We start from the raw sequence: 18,057 nt of genomic DNA on the forward strand, positions 1-18,057 counted from the left end.
TATTTTGTTCTTTTTAACGTTACTGTGAAAGATTATATTCTTAATTTCCTTTTTAGGTAGTTCATTGCTGATATATAAAAATGAAGCATTTTTGTATGTTGATTTTTGTAGCCTACAACTATACTGAATTTGTTTATTTTTAATAGCTTTTATTGTGTGGTATTCAGGGTTTTCTACATATAAGTTTTGTTATCTGCAAACAAAGAAAATTTTACCTTTTCTTCTCTGATTTGTACGACTTTTATATCTTTTTCTTGTCTAATTGCTCCAGTTAAGACTTCCAGTACTATATCGAATAGAAGTGGTGAAAGTCTGCATTCTTGTCTTCTTTCTGATTTTAGAAGAAAAGCTTTCAGTTATTCACTGTTAGTTGATGTATGATGTTAACTGTGGGCTTTCCTCATTTGACTTTTATGACATTGAGGAAAACTATTTTTATAACTAGACTGTGGAGAGTTTGTATCATGAAAGGGTATTGAATTTTGACAAGTGATTTTCCTATATCTATTGAAATGACCTGGATACTTATATCTTTTAGTTAATATGGTGTATGGAATTAATTCATTTTCCTATGTTGAACCATCCTTTCACCCCAGGGATAAATACAACTTGACCATGGTGTGTGATCCTTTTAATGTGCTGTTGAATTTAGTTTTCTACTGTTCTGTTTAGAATTTTTGCATCTATATTCATTGAGAACATTGGCCTAGAATTTTCTTCTCTTATGGTGTCTTTATGAAGGATTATGGCATTAGGGTAATTCTGGCCTCATAAAACAAGATTGGAACCGTACTTTCTTCTTCAATTTTTTGGAAGAGCTTAATAAAAACTTGTGTTATTTCCTAAAATGTTTGGTGTAATTCACCAGTGAAGCCATCTGGTCCTGGGGTTTTCTTTTTAGAATGTTTTTTATTATCGATTCAAACTTCTTGTTATTAGTCTGCTCAGGTTTTCTGTTTCCTCTAGAGTTCAGTCTTCATAGGTTATATGTTTCTGAGAGTTCATTTATTTCTTCTAGGTCATCTAATTTGTTGATATATAATTGTGTATAATGGTTTCTTATGATTTTTTTTAAACTGTGACTTCAATTGTAAAATTCCCTCTTTCATTTCTGATTTTGAATCTTCTCTCTTTTTTCTTAATTAGTATAGCTAAGGGTTTGTCAATTTTGTTTACATTTTCCAAAAATCAGCTCTTAGTTTCATCAATATATTTCCAGGTTTCTATTCTCTATTTCACTTATTTCTACTCTGATATTTATTATTTTGTTCCATCTGGTAGCTTTGGGCTTAATTTGTTCTTTTTCTAGGAACTTGAGGTATAAAGTTATATTGTTATTTGAAATCTTTTTCTTCTTATAAATGTAGGTATTTATCACTATAAACGTTTCTCTTAGTACTGTTTTTGCTACATCCCGAAAGTTTTGGTATGTTGTGTTTTTATTTTCATTTATATTAAGATATTTTGTAATACCTAGTTTCTCCTTTGATTTCTTCTTTGAGCAAATAGATTGTCAAAGTGTGCTGTTTAATATTTATGACTGTTTCAGTTTTCCATCTTTATTAATTTCTAATTTCATTCCACTATAGTCAGAAAAGATACTTGGTATAATTTCAGTCTTCTTAAATTTGTTTTGTGACCTAACCTGTGATTTATTATGAAATATATTCTGCATGTGCTTCAAAAGAACACGTATTATCTTGTGGGTTGCAGTGTTTTGTATATGTGTGTTAGGTTCCTTTGGTCGATAGTGTTACGGAAGCCCACTGTTGCCTTACTGAATTCATGTTTGGATGTTCTACCCCATATTGAATGTAGGATCTCGATGGGTCCTACTGTTACTGAATTGCTATCATTTCTCCCTTCAGATCTGTCAATGTTTGTTTTATATATTTAGGTGATCTGATGTTTGGTCCATATATGTTTATAATTATGATATCTTCCTGATGAACTGACCATTTTATCATTATACAATGATTTTTTTGTGACAGCTTTTAACTTAAAGACAATTTTGTCTGATATAGGTACAACTACCCTGCTTTCTTTTGGTTATCATTTCAATGGAATATCGTTTTCCAACTTTTTACTTTTAGCCTATATGTGTCCTTAAATCTAAAATGAGTCTTGGGGCACCTGGTGGCTCACTCAGTTAAGCTCCAACTTCAGCTCAGATCATGATCTCACAGTTCATGAGTTCAACCTCCGAATCAGGCTCTGCTGACAGCTCAGAGCCTGGAGCTTGCTTCAGGATCTGTGTCTTCCTCTCTCTCTCTTCCTCCCCTGTTTGCTCTCACTCTCTCTCTCTCAAATTAAAGAAACATTAAATAAATAAATAAAAATAAAATAAAGTGAATCTCTTATAGGTAACATATATTAGATCTTATTTTTTTTAATCCATCAGTCTCTCTATGTCCTTTGAATGAGGAGTATTTGTGCCCCATCCCAAATTCATATGTTGAAATCCTAACTTCCTAAGATGATAATATTAGTAGGTGGGGCCTTTGGGAACTGATGAGGTCTTAAAGGGGTAGCCCTCAGGAATGGGATTAGTGTTCTTCTAAAAAAGACCCCACAGAGCTTTCTAGCCCCTTCCCCATGAGAGGATACCATGAGCAGTCTGCAACCCAGAAGAGAACCTTCACCCAAACATACAGATACCGTGATCTTGGACTTCTAGCCTCCAGAACTGAAAAAACATATTTCTGTTGTAAGATGCTCAGCCTGTGGTACTTTACTATAGCAACCCAAAAGGACTACGATTGCTTCTTGAAGATGATTATTTTTAATTCTTTATCAGGAAATTCATATATCTCCATTTATTTAGGGTCCGGTAACCTTGGGTTGATATTGGCATATGTGAAGAAACCATCCCTTCTACCAGATTTTATGAACTGGCTTTGACTGGGAAAGACCATCACCAATCAACCTGGCTAGATTCTGGCCTTTGTACCTAGCTGCCCCAGGCATTCAGTCCTTTATCTTTCTTTTCTTTTCTTTCTCTTTCTTTCTTTCTTTTTTTTTTTTCTTTTCTTTTTGCTGGAACCCATAATCTCTTGCTCCCTCTGGTGTCTGACTAAGCTGGTTCCTTTGACATTTATTGTTAACAATAAACAGAAACTAGCCTCCAGGGAGTGCACTCAAACACTGAAGATGTTGGAGACATGCATGTTCTATTTCTCTCCCTCAGTTCTGAGTCTTTTCCCAATCTCGCAAAGCCAGGCAAGATGCAGGAAGCCACCTGCCCGGTTTCTTCAGCTCTCCAAGGCAGGACAGAAACCAGACCTTCAGGAAATGCACTGAAACACCAGGGACATTGGAGGCACACTCCACTCCTTTCCTTCTCTACCAGGGGAGAAGCCTCAGTTCTGTGCCTTTTCCCAATCTTGCAGATCTATGCTGGCTTCAGGGAGATTCCCTCTCTTTTTCCTTTCTCCTACCTGTTCAAGGTATCCAGACAATGTCAATTCTTTCAGTACTCAGTGATAGGAAAGAGAAAACCAGCCCTTGGGTGCACGTAAAAGAGAGGGAGGCCCACTGCATGCTCCACTCTCCTCCCCGCAACGCACAACTGCGAAGTCACAGGCTGACCTCACCTCTGTTGGCACTGAGTTATTCCAGTCTGGGGGAGGGGTGCTGACAAAAATAAAATGACATTGCTCTTCTTACCCGTTTCAGTGCAGCTGTTTTCAGTTTTAGGTTTGTCTGAGCTGCTGCAACTTCTTAGTTAGATTGTGGACTTCTCATAAAGATAGGCTGGGCCTGCCTCTTTCACTATCTTCCTGACATCGCTCAGACAACTCAGGGAAAATTAGTTTCATTTAACCCAATATATCCAAAATCGTATTTCAACTTATAATCAACATGAAAAATTATTAATTAGATATTTTTATATTCTTTTTACATACAAAGTCTTTGGGACCTAGTGTATAATTTACATTTACAGCACATCTCAATTTTGGTAATGACTATAGTCACTTTGTAGATAGTACAGCTCTAGATCTTCTCCCTATCCATGGCCATTCATAGATTTTAATTCTTTTCTTTGGGGAGGGGGTGGGCGGCATGGCATTCTTTTCATCTATCACCCTCCAGGGCATGAAAATGAGGTGAACATTATAGAGACTGTCTTTCCTGGAGCTACATGGTTGTCACACCCCTGTTGTATTATATGTGCATCTGAAGGTCCACTGATAACCTTAGAGGTAATTGTAGTCTGTTGCTTGTTAAGTTTGTATATCTTTGGCAAGAGAATTCCTTCAAAAAATAAATACTGCTTCTGTTCAGTTTCTTATAAAGCAATCATAATCAAAGATCTTGTGTAGACAGTTTCTTAGGATGTCTTCTGAACTTAGAAAAGAAGTCAGGCTTCAATATGATGCTTCATTGACTTTGATGACAGACATAGCAGCAGCTGGCATTTTTATCCTCTCCGTCAATATAGATTGCAGGCTGAGATCGTGTCTCCCGCATTAAATATGTACTTCCTTCTACTTCTGTTTGCAGTAAGGTGGCCAACCATCTGGTTTCCCTAGGACTAAGAGAGTTCCTAGAGACCAGAGCTTTCATTTTAAGATGAAAATAATCCAAGGCGAACACTAGTTTGCAGACAAGTCACATGGAGACTTAGGTTGTCTCTGTCAGAAATTTTTTTCCCAAAAATTCCATCCCCATGGTATTTTAGGACCTGTTATTTATAGTAACCACTTCCAGGTTTTAGATGCTTTATTAGTTAAATGTTGTATTTGAATGCATACATCAGAAACCTAATTACAGAAGCTTAACTAAGTAGAAGACTATTTTCTCAACAACTAGACGTACGAAAGTAGATGGCCCAAGTCTGCCATGGCAACTCCATAAAAGTATAAAAGACTCAGGTTCACTCTAACTTTTTCCCACTGAACTTGAGCATTTGGCTTTTGTCCTTATCATCACAAAATGGCTGCTCCATCTTCAGAAACTGCATATATATTTTAGGCAGGAAGGAAATTTAAGGTAAAGTACCAAAAACATAAATGAATAAGAAATGTGCCAACTGAGGCTGTGCTATTAACCCCCCAAAAAAATTTTTAAGTCTTTTTCAGGTGCCTGGGTGGCTCAGTCAGTTAAGCGGCTGACTTCAGCTCGGATCATGATCTCACAGTCTGTGGGTTGGAGCCCCACATCAGGCTCTGTGCTGACAACTCAGAGCCTGGAGCCTGCTTCTGATTCTGTGTCTCCCTCTCTGTCTGACCCTCCCCTGCTCAAATTCTGTGTGTGTGTGTCTCTCTCTCAAAAATAAATAAATATTAAAAAAAAATTTTTAAGAAGTCTTTTTCGGAAGCCCATCTAGTTGAAGTCCATGTGTATCTCATAGGGCTACTCTAAATTGCAAAGAAGTCTGGAAGAAGAGTATTTTTCAGTTTCATTGAAGCTTCAAAGAACTACAGCTTCTATTAGTAAAGGAGAAGGAAGAAAGGATATTGATTTATTATAAATCAGTTGATGTATAACTGAATATTATATACTAAAGGTAAAACTTATAAAGTTCAAAAGAAAAAATATATAAACTTTTTGGAGATAAAGTAAGACTGGAAGGGCTTACTTTTACACATAATTCTTCACAAATGAATTCTCTCAGTGATTCAATGAAATTCATGAGTTTTATATTAAAAACTTCAAAGAAATGTGCATAACCCTAAAGGAATTAGACTGAATCCAAGAGAATTTTGGGAACTCTAGTCTTTGTTACATTTTGCTAATTCTTCAGAGTCTGTGACTACTCTAAAGCCAAAGCCATAAACTCTGTCACCAGAGCTGGAACACAAATTAGTGAAAAATATTAGTATAAGACACATATTTTGATTGCTTGTTAAAAGTTGCTTAATATTCTTGACATCTAGAGATAAATGATTTTCTTCCATTTTTCTTGAAGCATATTGACCTTTCGGTCTATTTTTCATTTTCCCACTTTTAAGACCTAGTACAGAGAAATAATTCTCTACTATGAGAAAATAACAGTGCAAGCACAATGATAAATAACAACTGGCATTTGGCCTAGATTTGGAAGGCCAATTATGTGGGCTTGTGTCTGGCAAGTAGGAGAGAACCTACTCTCTGTAAAGGGGGACCTACTACCAAGAGCTAAGCATGTATTTCCTACAGAGTTTCAGATTCAGTGTTGTCAAATTATGTTTAGGATCCAGATGTTCTCTATCAAATTTCCCGAGTCTTAACTGTTGGTTTAAAAAACATAAAAATAATGGTCAAAGTAGATAAACCAGTTCTGTAAGTCAAATTTGGATTATGGACCATCAGTTGAATACTTTTACTCTTGGGAAAACCTGAGAAATTTTCCAAAATGCCATCTTTGGAAAGCAATACAAGAGCATTAGATGTTCGGACACAGGGCAGAGAGAAAATAAAACTGGGAGATCATATCTGGAAGAGAAGAAAAACAGAGATCACACATGATATGTCCTGATGTCATAAAGATATGTTAGATGCTTTAATTATATTTTGCAAGGACTCCATGTATAAACTTCAGACTGATTTAATCACTTTCCAAGTAATGGTCATAATCAATGCACTTCAGTGAAAACGAGGCTGGCTAAAGTGGTCGACACCAATAAATACTAATGAGGGTCAATAAATGTTTTTCAAACAAAATACTAAATCTTACATTTTGATCTACAAAAGTCTGCAAGGCTGTATATGAGATAGGAGCAAAAATGGGAGAAAGAAAAGAGAATTCCAAGCTGGATAAATAAAAACTTAAACAGTATAGCAGCATGGTTTAAAAAAAAAAAAGGCTTTGGAATCAGGCAGATCTGGTTTAAAAGCCAGGACTTGGCACCAATAGCTCTATGAAATGTAATAAATTATCTTATTTCTTCAAGTATCAATTTTCTCATGCACAAAACTCACTAATGATAGTCCCTATCTTAAGGATAGCTGTAATGCTTAACTTTAATGTTTAGGCAATATATGTAAAGCACTTAGCAAATTACCCAGCAAGGACTGAGAACTGCCACACCTGATATTTAGAAAGATTCTCTGAGGATATGCACATCTTTATCCTGGAGTCCAGCTCCAGCAGGTCCAGCGTTCCCTGAAGGATGGATGCTGTCTGCGAAATGGGGAGGGAATGAGAGATCCATGAGTTTCTTTCTGATCACCAGGCAGGCCTCTCTGCTCTGACCTGAAAGTCAGTTTTATTTATGGCAAAAATGTATGGGGTCAGTACAGAAGTGGCATTTGCCTTAGACAATGATTTCTGATGACAAATTTCTTTGGTATGTATAAATTTCCCAGAACATAGATTGGTAGAAGGTTCATGCATAATCTTTATCAATAGTGATTAATGTAGGTGATTTAGATGCTTACCATATGGGGAAGGAAGGTATCTTCAGCATGTAAATACAAGGCAATGTTTTTAGCATAGTATAAGCAAAAGTTAGTTCTTTGTGAGCAGAGGTAAATAGCCTGTTTTACTGAGGGGAAAAAAAAACAGGTTTCTTAGGAAATGTAATATTTGCTCCCATAATCACAAATGAAGAAGTTCCTACAATAAGTTCCTTCACAAGGTGCAATCTGCATATTTTAGAATAAGAGGACAGGTCACTCCTGATACCAATCAGCAAGGTGCCTTGGGGGTCGGTGTTCAAGCAAAAATAATTGTGTGGAGGTGGATATTGGTCATCATCTGATGGCAAGAGGCCTTGCAAACTTGCCTTACCTCACAAGGAGTTTTCTCTACTTAGTGAGTTCAGAAAATGGCTCCCAACATCTTTATATCTATTTTTATATATAATATTCAAGAAAGCCAACAAATGCAATAAAATTCCACCAGTTTTACCAGTCTGAATTCTTTTTCCTTGAAGATTCTAAGTATTTATAGTGTATTCATTTTATAACATTTAGTTTAATAGGAAGATATTGGTTTAATATATGTTTTCCCTGGTTACACCAGACTTTTTTTTTTCACTCAAGAAGAAAAATTATATGCCGTAAAAACAGCATAAGTTTTACTGTACTTTAACCACAATCTCATTTTACATGGACTTAACAAGCCAAGTGTGCTTCTCTTTCAAATAAAAGATGAGACTCTGGATGGCAGCGTTTGATAAGTGTCGTGTCAAATGTCTGCTGAAGCCTAGAAATCTATTAACCACATTTCTCTCATTGAGCAAAGCAGACAAGACAGGACATGCCTGTGATCACAGGCCTCCTGCTGGGGTTCTTTTGAATGTAGAGTAAAAGAGTATCACATTAGCAATCATTTTTTGCAATCTCAGAAATTGCCATTTAGTGGAAGACTGTATTCCATCTCAAACCCTTTCTGAAGTTTTTCCCAGCATTGTGCAGGCAAGGACTACCTTTGTGCTGTTCACAGTTATATTCCATCATATACAGAAAGTGCTCCCCAAGCATTTGTGTGAATGAACCACACTCTAATCTTTTTAAGCTGACAATTCTCTTGGCAGACAGAGAAAAAGTAAAATGTTAAAATTGCACTTAAAGTTTGCACCATTATTTTGAACGATTGCCAACTCATGTCAGTTTTGAGTGACATAAACAGTCATTTTTTTATGTTTTGTTCTCCTCTCAACAACAAGCAGATATTAGGTGCTTAATAAATATCTACTAAACTAATATTTTCCATTTCCTAATTTTAACAATGACTAGGAGCACCTGAGTGTCTCAGTCAGTTAAGCAACCAATTTGGGTTCAGATCAGGATCTCACAGTTTGTGAGTTGGAACCCCGCATCAGGCTCTGTGCTGACAGCTCAGAATCTGGAGGCTGCTTCAGATTCTGTGTCTCCCTCTCTCTCTGCCCCTCCCCAACTCATGTGCACTATTCTCTCTGTCTCAAAAAAAGAATAAACATTTAAAAAATTTAAAAAACTATGACTACCAGAGCAAAGTTTATACTAATGTAATCCAGGCTGTGCATACCTTGTTCTTGAAAATAAAATGCCAATGCAGTGAATTCATGAGATTGGAAATCTATAAATCACATAGTCAGAGCTAATTCTAATAAAGAAGTAGAGTATGAGTTTGAGTTGAGAAACAATAAAACATTCTTATTCTAGACTAATGCTAATTTTTCCTTAACTATGAGGCATGTTAAAGAAAGTAATGAACCCATCTGGTTTAAGGTTCAAAATGATTGTGTTAAATAAGAGCACCAGGATATTCTATGACTGCAAAACTCATTTGGTTACCTATTATAGCAACCTATTTTGAGCAATTTGAACAAGGGAATTAAAGTTTCATAGACAGAGAAAATGACAGCAATTCCAGTTACATAAATGTAAGTAATTCAAGGAGATACAATTTCTTCCCTAGAATTTATTAGCATAGCAAATAGATGAAATCAGTCTATACACAGTTCCCATTAGTAACCTCCCTGATAATAAAACAGATGACATCATCCTGGATAATGAAAAAGGCGACACTCTTTAACAAGACAGATGTCACTGCAAAATATTAAGGTACAACTAGACAAAACCTGTACCTTTCACATAATTTTTAAATGATCTTTTGGTTTCAGAAAAAACCTACACTTACATCCACAATAATCTCCAAACTATGAATGTTTTAGAGTCTAACATTAACAGTGGAAAATAAGTAAAAGTTTTCCGAAAAACTGCTATAATCTTACTCTTTTGATTGCCTAAAACCAGGAGACACAGGGGAGAAAAATCAACACATGGCCTTCTGATTGTTTTAAGTTACATTTTCAAAGCCCAAATCTTTTACAAATTAAATCCATTCATAGGAAAACTATTTTGAGAAAATGATGATCTAGAATTTCCTAGCCTAGACTTTAAGAATGTCCACCAGCTTTTGCTTCATGCTTTTTGGCCCCTAAGCTGGCGTTAAGAAGGTTAAGTAACTAGAGAAAGCGGCCCTGAGGCTGAGATGCAGTGTGGAGCAAGAGCCCTATGAAGAAGCATCAAGGGCCAACGATGTGCGAGAAGAAGCTGTCCTCAGTTTTCCAGCCCCCAGCCATTCCAGGAATCCCAGCCGGAGCCCCTGACATTGTGGAGCTTGAACAAACCATCCCCATGGTGCCTTGCCCAAACTCTTGACAGAATTGTCAAAAACATTTAAGTGACTGTTGCTTTAAGCCATGTTTTCCTTTCTCATTTCCACATCAAAGTCCCACACCAGTACTTATGATCATATGATCGCTGAAGCTGATGTCACATGCCCGAGGCCGCAGCAAGGATGTCCACTCATCTGCATCCTGAGTCTTCTGTTAAGGGGTGGGACGTAAGAAGAAAATTTCTCCAGTACAGGAAAAGATAATAGTACCACTGAAAAAGACACATGAGTACTACACAGGCCTTATAGTCATGATGTGAGAAATATGAGCAATTAACCATGGATCATGCAATAAATTAGATGCAGCTTGGGAGCAGGGACTTTTTCTGCCAAATTCACCTAGAAAAGAATCTAGCAAGTGCATAGTAGACATTATTTGTTAAATAAATTACAGAATTATGGAATTATACATTTAGCATATCTCTCATTCCAATAGATATTAATATGTCTCTTTTGTTGACAAGAAGTTTCCTATACATTTTTTTTTCTTTTTGATGACTGTCCTAGGTGGGGACAGCTTCATAGGACTATTTGATTAAATTGTTTAAGGGAAAATGGATATAGAATAATTAATACAACCTAGCTAAGTTACTGAACTTTAAATTCAAAGAAATAATACTTTACTTACCCAAAGGAAAAAATACATTTGATGGTTAATTTTATGTGTCAACTTAACCAGGCCATGGGGTGTCCAGACATTTGGTCATACCCGATTCTGGACTGTCTGTGAGGGTGTTTCTGGCTGAGATTAACATTTGAATCAGTAGACTGAGTAAGCAATTTTTTTCTCCCTAATACAGGTGGATCTTGTCCAATCAGCTGAAGACCTGAATAGAACAAAAAGACTGAGTGAGAGGGAGCTTCTCCTTCCTGTTGAGCTAGGAGCTTCCTCCTGCCCTCGGACTAGGCTTTACACCAGTTGGTTTTCCTCAGGCCTTCAGACTTAGACTGAAAATTACACCATTGGCTCTTTGGTTCTCAGGCCTTTGGACTTGATATGGAACCCAGCTTCCCCACTGCAGATCTTGGCACTTCTCAGCTTCCATAGTCATGTGCGCCAATTCCTTATTTTATGTATCTATATATCTATGCCTGTGATACATACTTATCTAGCTATGTGTTGCTAGATAGATAGAGATATAAATCTGTATATACCTATATGTATATCCTTTTGGACTGTTTCTCTGGTGATTCCTAGCTAACACAAGTCAAAAGGAAAAAGATCAGCTGGCCACAGATAACTACACAAAATTTACTGCTAAAGAACAATGAAGAAAATTTCTGAAGGAAAGAAACACAAAATCTTGAGGAATATGACACAAGAAGTTCATACACTGCCATATGGTACTTCATATATAAAGTAATAGATATCTTCACATGGTCAAGGGCTCACGGACACAATATCGGTATATCTCTTTTGGACCAAAAAAAAAAAAAAATCTATTTGAAAGTGAAATCCAACCAGCCAAGAGATGACTCAAAATAAAGATATTCTTAAATAGAGAAGTTGTGGGGGTACCTGAGTGGCTCAGTTAGTGTTCAACTCTTGATTTCAACTCGTGTCATGATCTTATGGTTCATGAGATGTCTCTCTCTCTCTCCCTCTCCCCCTCTCTCCCACCCTCCCCTGCTCTCACTCACTCTCTCTCTTTCAAAAAAATAAACTTTTAAAAACTTGTAATATAAGAAATAGTGGATATAATCTATTACTAATCAGTTATTTCTCTCTAACTTCTCTACCCAAGTATACATAGAAAAGATGTTAGAAAACTCTTTTTTTTCCTTCTGAGGGAAAGAAAGTATCTCTTAATAATTTTATAACCCACCAAAATGTTTTCCACATTAGAAAAGCAGCATTCTCAAGCATAAAGGAACCCAGGGAGTATAAAAATCTTGAGACTTATAAGGAACAAGCATTTATGCTTTCATTTATGCCAGTAAAATTAATCCAATAAAGGGATGAATGAAAAATATGTGTAATTAGAAGTTTTTATTTTTAAATAGTGAGAGCCATTACCATCTTCACCCACACAGTGTATTGTCTGTTTTATAGGACTTTATTATTCCACTGTCCTCAATATATTTTACTCTTCCAGGAAACTCTTATGCAGTAAAATAAAAGTCACAAATAACGTTTTTGTTCATTTCAAAAATTTCATGAAAGATCCATAAATTCTTCAATTTTAAAAAAATCAACAGTTTACATCTCCAGACTCAACCCAAATACAGTCAATTCTTGTTCAGCCTGGGAACAAAAAATGGTTTCCACATTTTTAAATAGTTGGATAGAAAAAGGAGAAGGAGGACAGACTCTATGTGGCCCAGAAAACTCAAAATATTTACTATCTGGGCCTTTAGAGAAACAATTTGCTAATCCCTGTCTGATGGTCAATTTGACTGGGCCAAGGAATGCCCAGATTAAACTTTATTTATGGGGTGTGTCTGTGAGGATGATTCTGGATAGCTTAGCATTTGAATCAGTGGACTTGGTAAAGTAGATTGCCTTCCCCAAAGTGTGTGGGCTTCATCTGATCTATTGACAGCCTTCAAAAAGAACAAAACATAACAAAAAGACAAAGGAATGGGAAATTAGTTCCTCTGTGTTTCCTGCCTGGGAGCCTGCTGAGTTGAGACATGTCTTCTGCCCTTGGAATGGAATGGGCTCCCTGGTTCTCAGGTCTTCAGACATGGACTAGAATTATGCCACCAGCTTTCCTGGGTCTCCAGCTGGCAGGTAGCAGATCTTGGGACTTCTCAACCTCCATAATTATGTGAGATAATTCCTCAAAAATAAGTCTCTTTCTATATTCTATGTATCCAGTTGGTTTCGTTTCTGCGAAGAACCTTGACTAGAGAGTTGATACAGGTAGTGGAGGTAGGAAAATAAAAGGGCTGTGTCTTAGCAACTTGGTTTTTGCTAACAATTTTGTTAATTCGCATAGAGAAAAAAAGCATTCAATAGGTCAATAATTGCCAAATGCCAAAAGGTGTATTGATTTTCTCCAGTAACAAAATCTCATCTGGAAAGAAAGCTACCGGATTCACTACCAGATGAAGTTTACAGTAATCCGCTTTCATTCTCCAAGATCTGCCTGTCTCTAAACAGACCAAACAGTGAATGGAATGGAGCTGTGGTTGAAATGATCATTCCTGCATCTTCCAAGTCCTTGCAGGCACTAATTTCTACAATCAAGTAAACGCTGTCACAGAACACTTGAGTAAATATAAACTCTTCCTGGTTTGCCTGGGACTTTCCTAGTTTGGGCATTCTAGGATTCCTCTCAGTCCTGGACAGATCAGGGTGGTTGCTCATCCTAATGTAAGGAGTTTAACAAAGTGTTTTGGTTGCTTCTGAGTGACCTAGACAACTAGGGGAAAGAAAATTGTAAACTCAGAGTTTTAACTTCCCCACTAAAAGTCTGGGTCAGGACCTGAAATTCTGTGACTGCCCTGAAAGGAATCTCTGCCTTACATAGAGATTGGATTTTAAGTGTCTACTAAGTAATATTTTGCCACTGCATGTCATGAAAAGCAAGTGTTCTTTTTTATCAGTGGAGACAAGGTTATTACTGCCTTTAAATCTAATCACACCCAAGTACAAATTCCAGAAAAAAATCCAGAGCCAATTCATGATACCAACCCTTAAGGTTCTCTTCTGGAACCACATCCAATATCAACTTCTACAATAGGGTTTAACCAGAGAAAAAGAATTGCTGTGACTGATACAGAAAAAGGAATTTATTAGGAGATTAGACCTTGCAGTGCTCTGGGAGTTGGTGGTGTGGAGAGCTGTATTTGAAAACAGAAAACAAAATTTTACTATGTTAAGAGTAAATTCAGGGACACTTGGGTGTCTCAGTCAGTTAAGTAGCCATCTCTTGGTTTTGGTTCAGGTCATGATCTCACACTTCATGAGTTCAAGCCCCACTTCAGGCTCTGTGCTGACAGTGCAGGGTCTGGTTGGGATTCTCTCCTCTCCCTCTCTTTCAGCTCCTTCCCTGCTTACTCTGTCTTAAAATAAGTAAACTTTTTTAAAAAAAATATTTTTTAAAAGGAGTAAATTCAGCCATTCCAGGTTAAATTCAACCAATTTAGAATTTGTCCTTTTCTTCTTTTCTCAGAGAAATGGCATATAAGTTCCCAAAAAAAAAGGTCACCATAAGAAGCAAGGGTGGAAATGCTTTCTTCGCAGCACACATCCTAGAATTGGAATCATACAGAAAAAATTAGCATGGCCCCCGCCCAAAGGATGGCATGCAAATTCATGAAGCCTTCCATAGTTCTGTCCTGTGATATTCCCTTTGTCTGTTTTGAAAGAAAGAAAGAAAGAAAGAAAGAAAGAAAGAAAGAAAGAAAGAAAGAAAGAAAGAAAGAAAGAAGGAAGGAAGGAAGGAAGGAAGGAAGGAAGGAAGGAAGGAAGGAAGGAAGGAAGGAAGGAGAAAGAAAGAAAGAAAGAGAAAGAAAGAAGGAAGGAAGAAAAAAAGAAAGAAAGAAAGAAAGAAAGAAAGAAAGAAAGAAAGAAAGAAAGAAAGAAAGAAAGAAAGAAAGGAAGGAAGGAAGAAAGAAAGAAGCTAGCTGAAGGAAAAGAAGAAGCAGTGGTGGGAAGTAGGAGCTTAGAGGTGAAGGGAAGGTAGCTGATTCTCCCCTATATATCCTGGCCCCTACACTCTGCTGCCATCTAGTGAGATTCCAGTCCCACTCAAGGCTCAGAATGTGTCATTAGTCCACACTGGCATTTGCTGAGGCAGCCAAGCAAGTTTCCACCTGATCTTTGATCTTATGGTCCATATCATCAAGAATATAAGACTTTCTCAGGTCTACCAAGTGTCTCTCTCTCTCTCTCATCTCTCTCCCTCTCTCTCTCTCTCTCTCTCTCTCTCTCTCTCTCTCTCTCTCTCTCTCTCTCTCTCCGTCTCTCTCTCTCTCGCTCGCTCAGCTAACAACTGTCCTCCTTAAGGATATGGGGGAAAATTAGCACACTATGCCATCCCCAGTACCACTAGGGTTCCGTTAAATCCTCTGCCCCTGACTCTATTTTATGGCCTTACTGACATGGTGGCATGGAGACCCCATGATACTGAGAAGTGACCTTCTTGTGTGATTCCAGACAGGAAGTAAGAGAGAAAACACTCATACTTCCTGGGGAGACTATTCCCCCTCCTTTATTGAGCACACAGGACTCCTTCTCAGAGATCTTCACCCCCGTTCAACGTTAACATTACCTTATCAACTCATCTCCCATTTCTAGCCCACAGAAGGTTCATCATTCCTGTTTTGCCTGATTGTGCTGGGTTTATGTTTTACAACTTTAATAAAATATTTTCAATATTTTGTATACATTGAAAACCTTTCATTACGTTACAAATGTGTATAATAAGGAAATGCATTCTCTACATGTCTGGTGACGATGCTGATGCTCTACTAGTGCCCTGCCGACAGACTGTTGTCATATATTTCAACATCCAGCACGTCAATCGAGAAACAGGTTGTACCAAATCCAGGGCTTTTAAGACAAGGTAAAATAGTGGGGTTGAGAAATAAAAGTATTACTGATAAAACAAGAATTTAAATTTATGGTTCAACATTAGAAATTTATACTTTGTACTCTAAGCTTCTCAACACTAGTTGAGAAATCAAAAAAAAACTAATTAAAAACCTGTTTCTTGATTGCAACCCATTTAATTTTTAACTGCAAAGTCCAGCTTGTATATTATGAAAACAATTCTCCTTCAATAGCTATTGGCAAGAAGATGCAGATTTTCTGCACAGGCCCTTCACAATGATTAATAGACATCATTTCCTTCTGGACCAAGTTACCAGACCTTTGGTCACGAGCATTGCTTGCAGAAATCTTGGAGATAAGCAATAGCCTAAGTGAAAGTATCTACAAACAAGATGTTAATACATATGGGGATGAGCCCATAAAGGAGCACACAAAAGCCACTGTGCCCATTTCCACTCACCCCATTGTCTGAAAAATTTAAACTGTGCAATGTGAAAATGTAAGAAAACCATGAATTTACTCAACTTGGCTTGTCTGAGATGGTTAGCATAAATACACATACGAAGTGGTTTTTATATGAAGCAGATTTTAGTTGCTGGAAAGAAAATGTGTGGAATTTCTCTAAAGAAACAAAGAATAAATTCTTTTGCTGGAGTGTTACAAAGGATTCTAAGAACCACTGAATCTCTGAACCACACTACCATAGTATTGTCCCTCTTTGTCTGGTGACCGTTCCAACACTACTGTCTCCGCCGCCATGCCCAACCTCAATATGGCTTCTCTTAGGTTCTCCTTCCATGCGGGGCCTGAAAAGTTCACCCATGCTGGTACCCAAGCCTGTTGAAAGTGCTGTAAGAGTTTTATTCTTATTTCTGATAACACTTGAGTGACAAGCAAACTTTTAAAAGAAAGAAAGAAGTTAGAATGAAAACCATCCACTTATAAAGAAGCTATTTGTAAACACTGTCCATAAGAATTGTTGCAGCAATGACTGACTCCTCGCATACTAAGCCTGGAGCCCTGACATATTCATTACCTATTTTGGCCTCACAGTAGAGTACTCGCTTCTTACTACTGCATGCATTCAGTGGGTTGGGTAGCTTTTTTTTCTAGAAATGCATGAAAGATACACAGCCAAAAAATTACAATTCAGGTCAACTTCAGCATTATTCAACTTTTCCTCCTTTCACTTTCCATAACCTATTCCTCTCCTTTCTCACCTTCCTCAAACTTATCAGAATGTCTAGGGCCTCTTCAGTAAAGTAATACATAGTATAAGGAACCATGTTTTCCAGAAGTGCCGAGTTTCAAAATCCAATGTTAATATGAATTCTGAACCTTCATCCAATGACTCTTCATCTCCAGATGCTATCAGTAGGCTGAAGAAGTTAATTTTTAAAAAAATGAATCACTCCAGAGTTGTTCAGTAATTGTTCTAACAGTACCTAGCCACCATGTTTCTGTTTTTCTGGTTTTACTGTACTAATTTTCCTTTTTTACAATTTTACAACCAGTATTACACCCAGCACTCAACTATTTCAGGGCCTTTAAAACAAAAACTGCTCTGCCTTATCTGGGTCTGATTTTATGTTGTAAGTTTTTGTCAGAACTTTCTTGGTAAAGTAGTCATTGGGTTTAATATGAAAATCTAAAACAAAAGACACAGCTCATCCATATCTGAACATTTTACTTGAATACCTTGCAGGTTGTTCAACATTTGTTCATCATATTTCTGTGCTAATTCACTTGACTGTCTAAAGGCTGGAGAATGTATCTAGGGCAGAGAAACTTTGAAATACAGTTGGGATCTGGGTTTCCTACTGTTGCTGCTTTTACTTCTGGTGTGACTTGGTTTATTTTCAGGACTGTTTTTTTTATTTTTATTTTTTAAATAGTTTATTGTTAAATTGGTTTCCATATAGCACCCAGTGCCCTTCCCCACAAGTGCCCTCTTCCATCACCCCACCTCCCTTCCCCCTCCCCCTTCCCCTTCAACCCTCAGTTCATGTTCAGTATTCCATAGTCTCTCAAGTTTTGCGTCCCTCTCTCTCCCCAACTCTCTTTCCCTCTTCCCCTCCCCCTGGTCCTCCATTAGGTTTCTCCTGTTAGTCCTATGAGTGCAAACATATGGTATCTGTTTCAGGACTGTTTTAGATTGTTTGAGCCGCTATAACAAAATATCAGAGACTGGGTGGATTATATATTTATTTCTTATAGTTCTGGAAGCCTCAAAGTCCAAAATCAGGATGCCACAGCACTTGGGTGAAAGCCCTCTTCAGGTTTGTAGACTGTCGACTGCTCGCTATGTTCTCACATGGTGAATGAATGCCCTAGCTCTCTGGAGTTTCTTTCAAAAGAGCACTAATCCCATTTGAGTGCCCCCTTCATGATCTCATCACCTCCCAAAGGCCCCAGCTTCTCATACCATCAACTTAGGGGCTAAGATTTCAACACATAAATGTTG

General features: G+C 37.3%; 1 non-coding gene across 1 annotated transcript; it reads left to right on the forward strand.

Annotated features, from left to right (window-relative positions):
* Positions 1 to 14,267: 14,267 nt before the first annotated feature.
* Positions 14,268 to 14,374, forward strand: LOC115300522. Its single transcript, XR_003912693.1, has one exon. It is a non-coding gene; the product is annotated as a U6 spliceosomal RNA (small nuclear RNA).
* Positions 14,375 to 18,057: the final 3,683 nt, after the last annotated feature.

Source organism: Suricata suricatta, chromosome 8, assembly GCF_006229205.1.
Source record: "Suricata suricatta isolate VVHF042 chromosome 8, meerkat_22Aug2017_6uvM2_HiC, whole genome shotgun sequence".
Lineage (NCBI taxonomy): Eukaryota > Metazoa > Chordata > Mammalia > Carnivora > Herpestidae > Suricata > Suricata suricatta.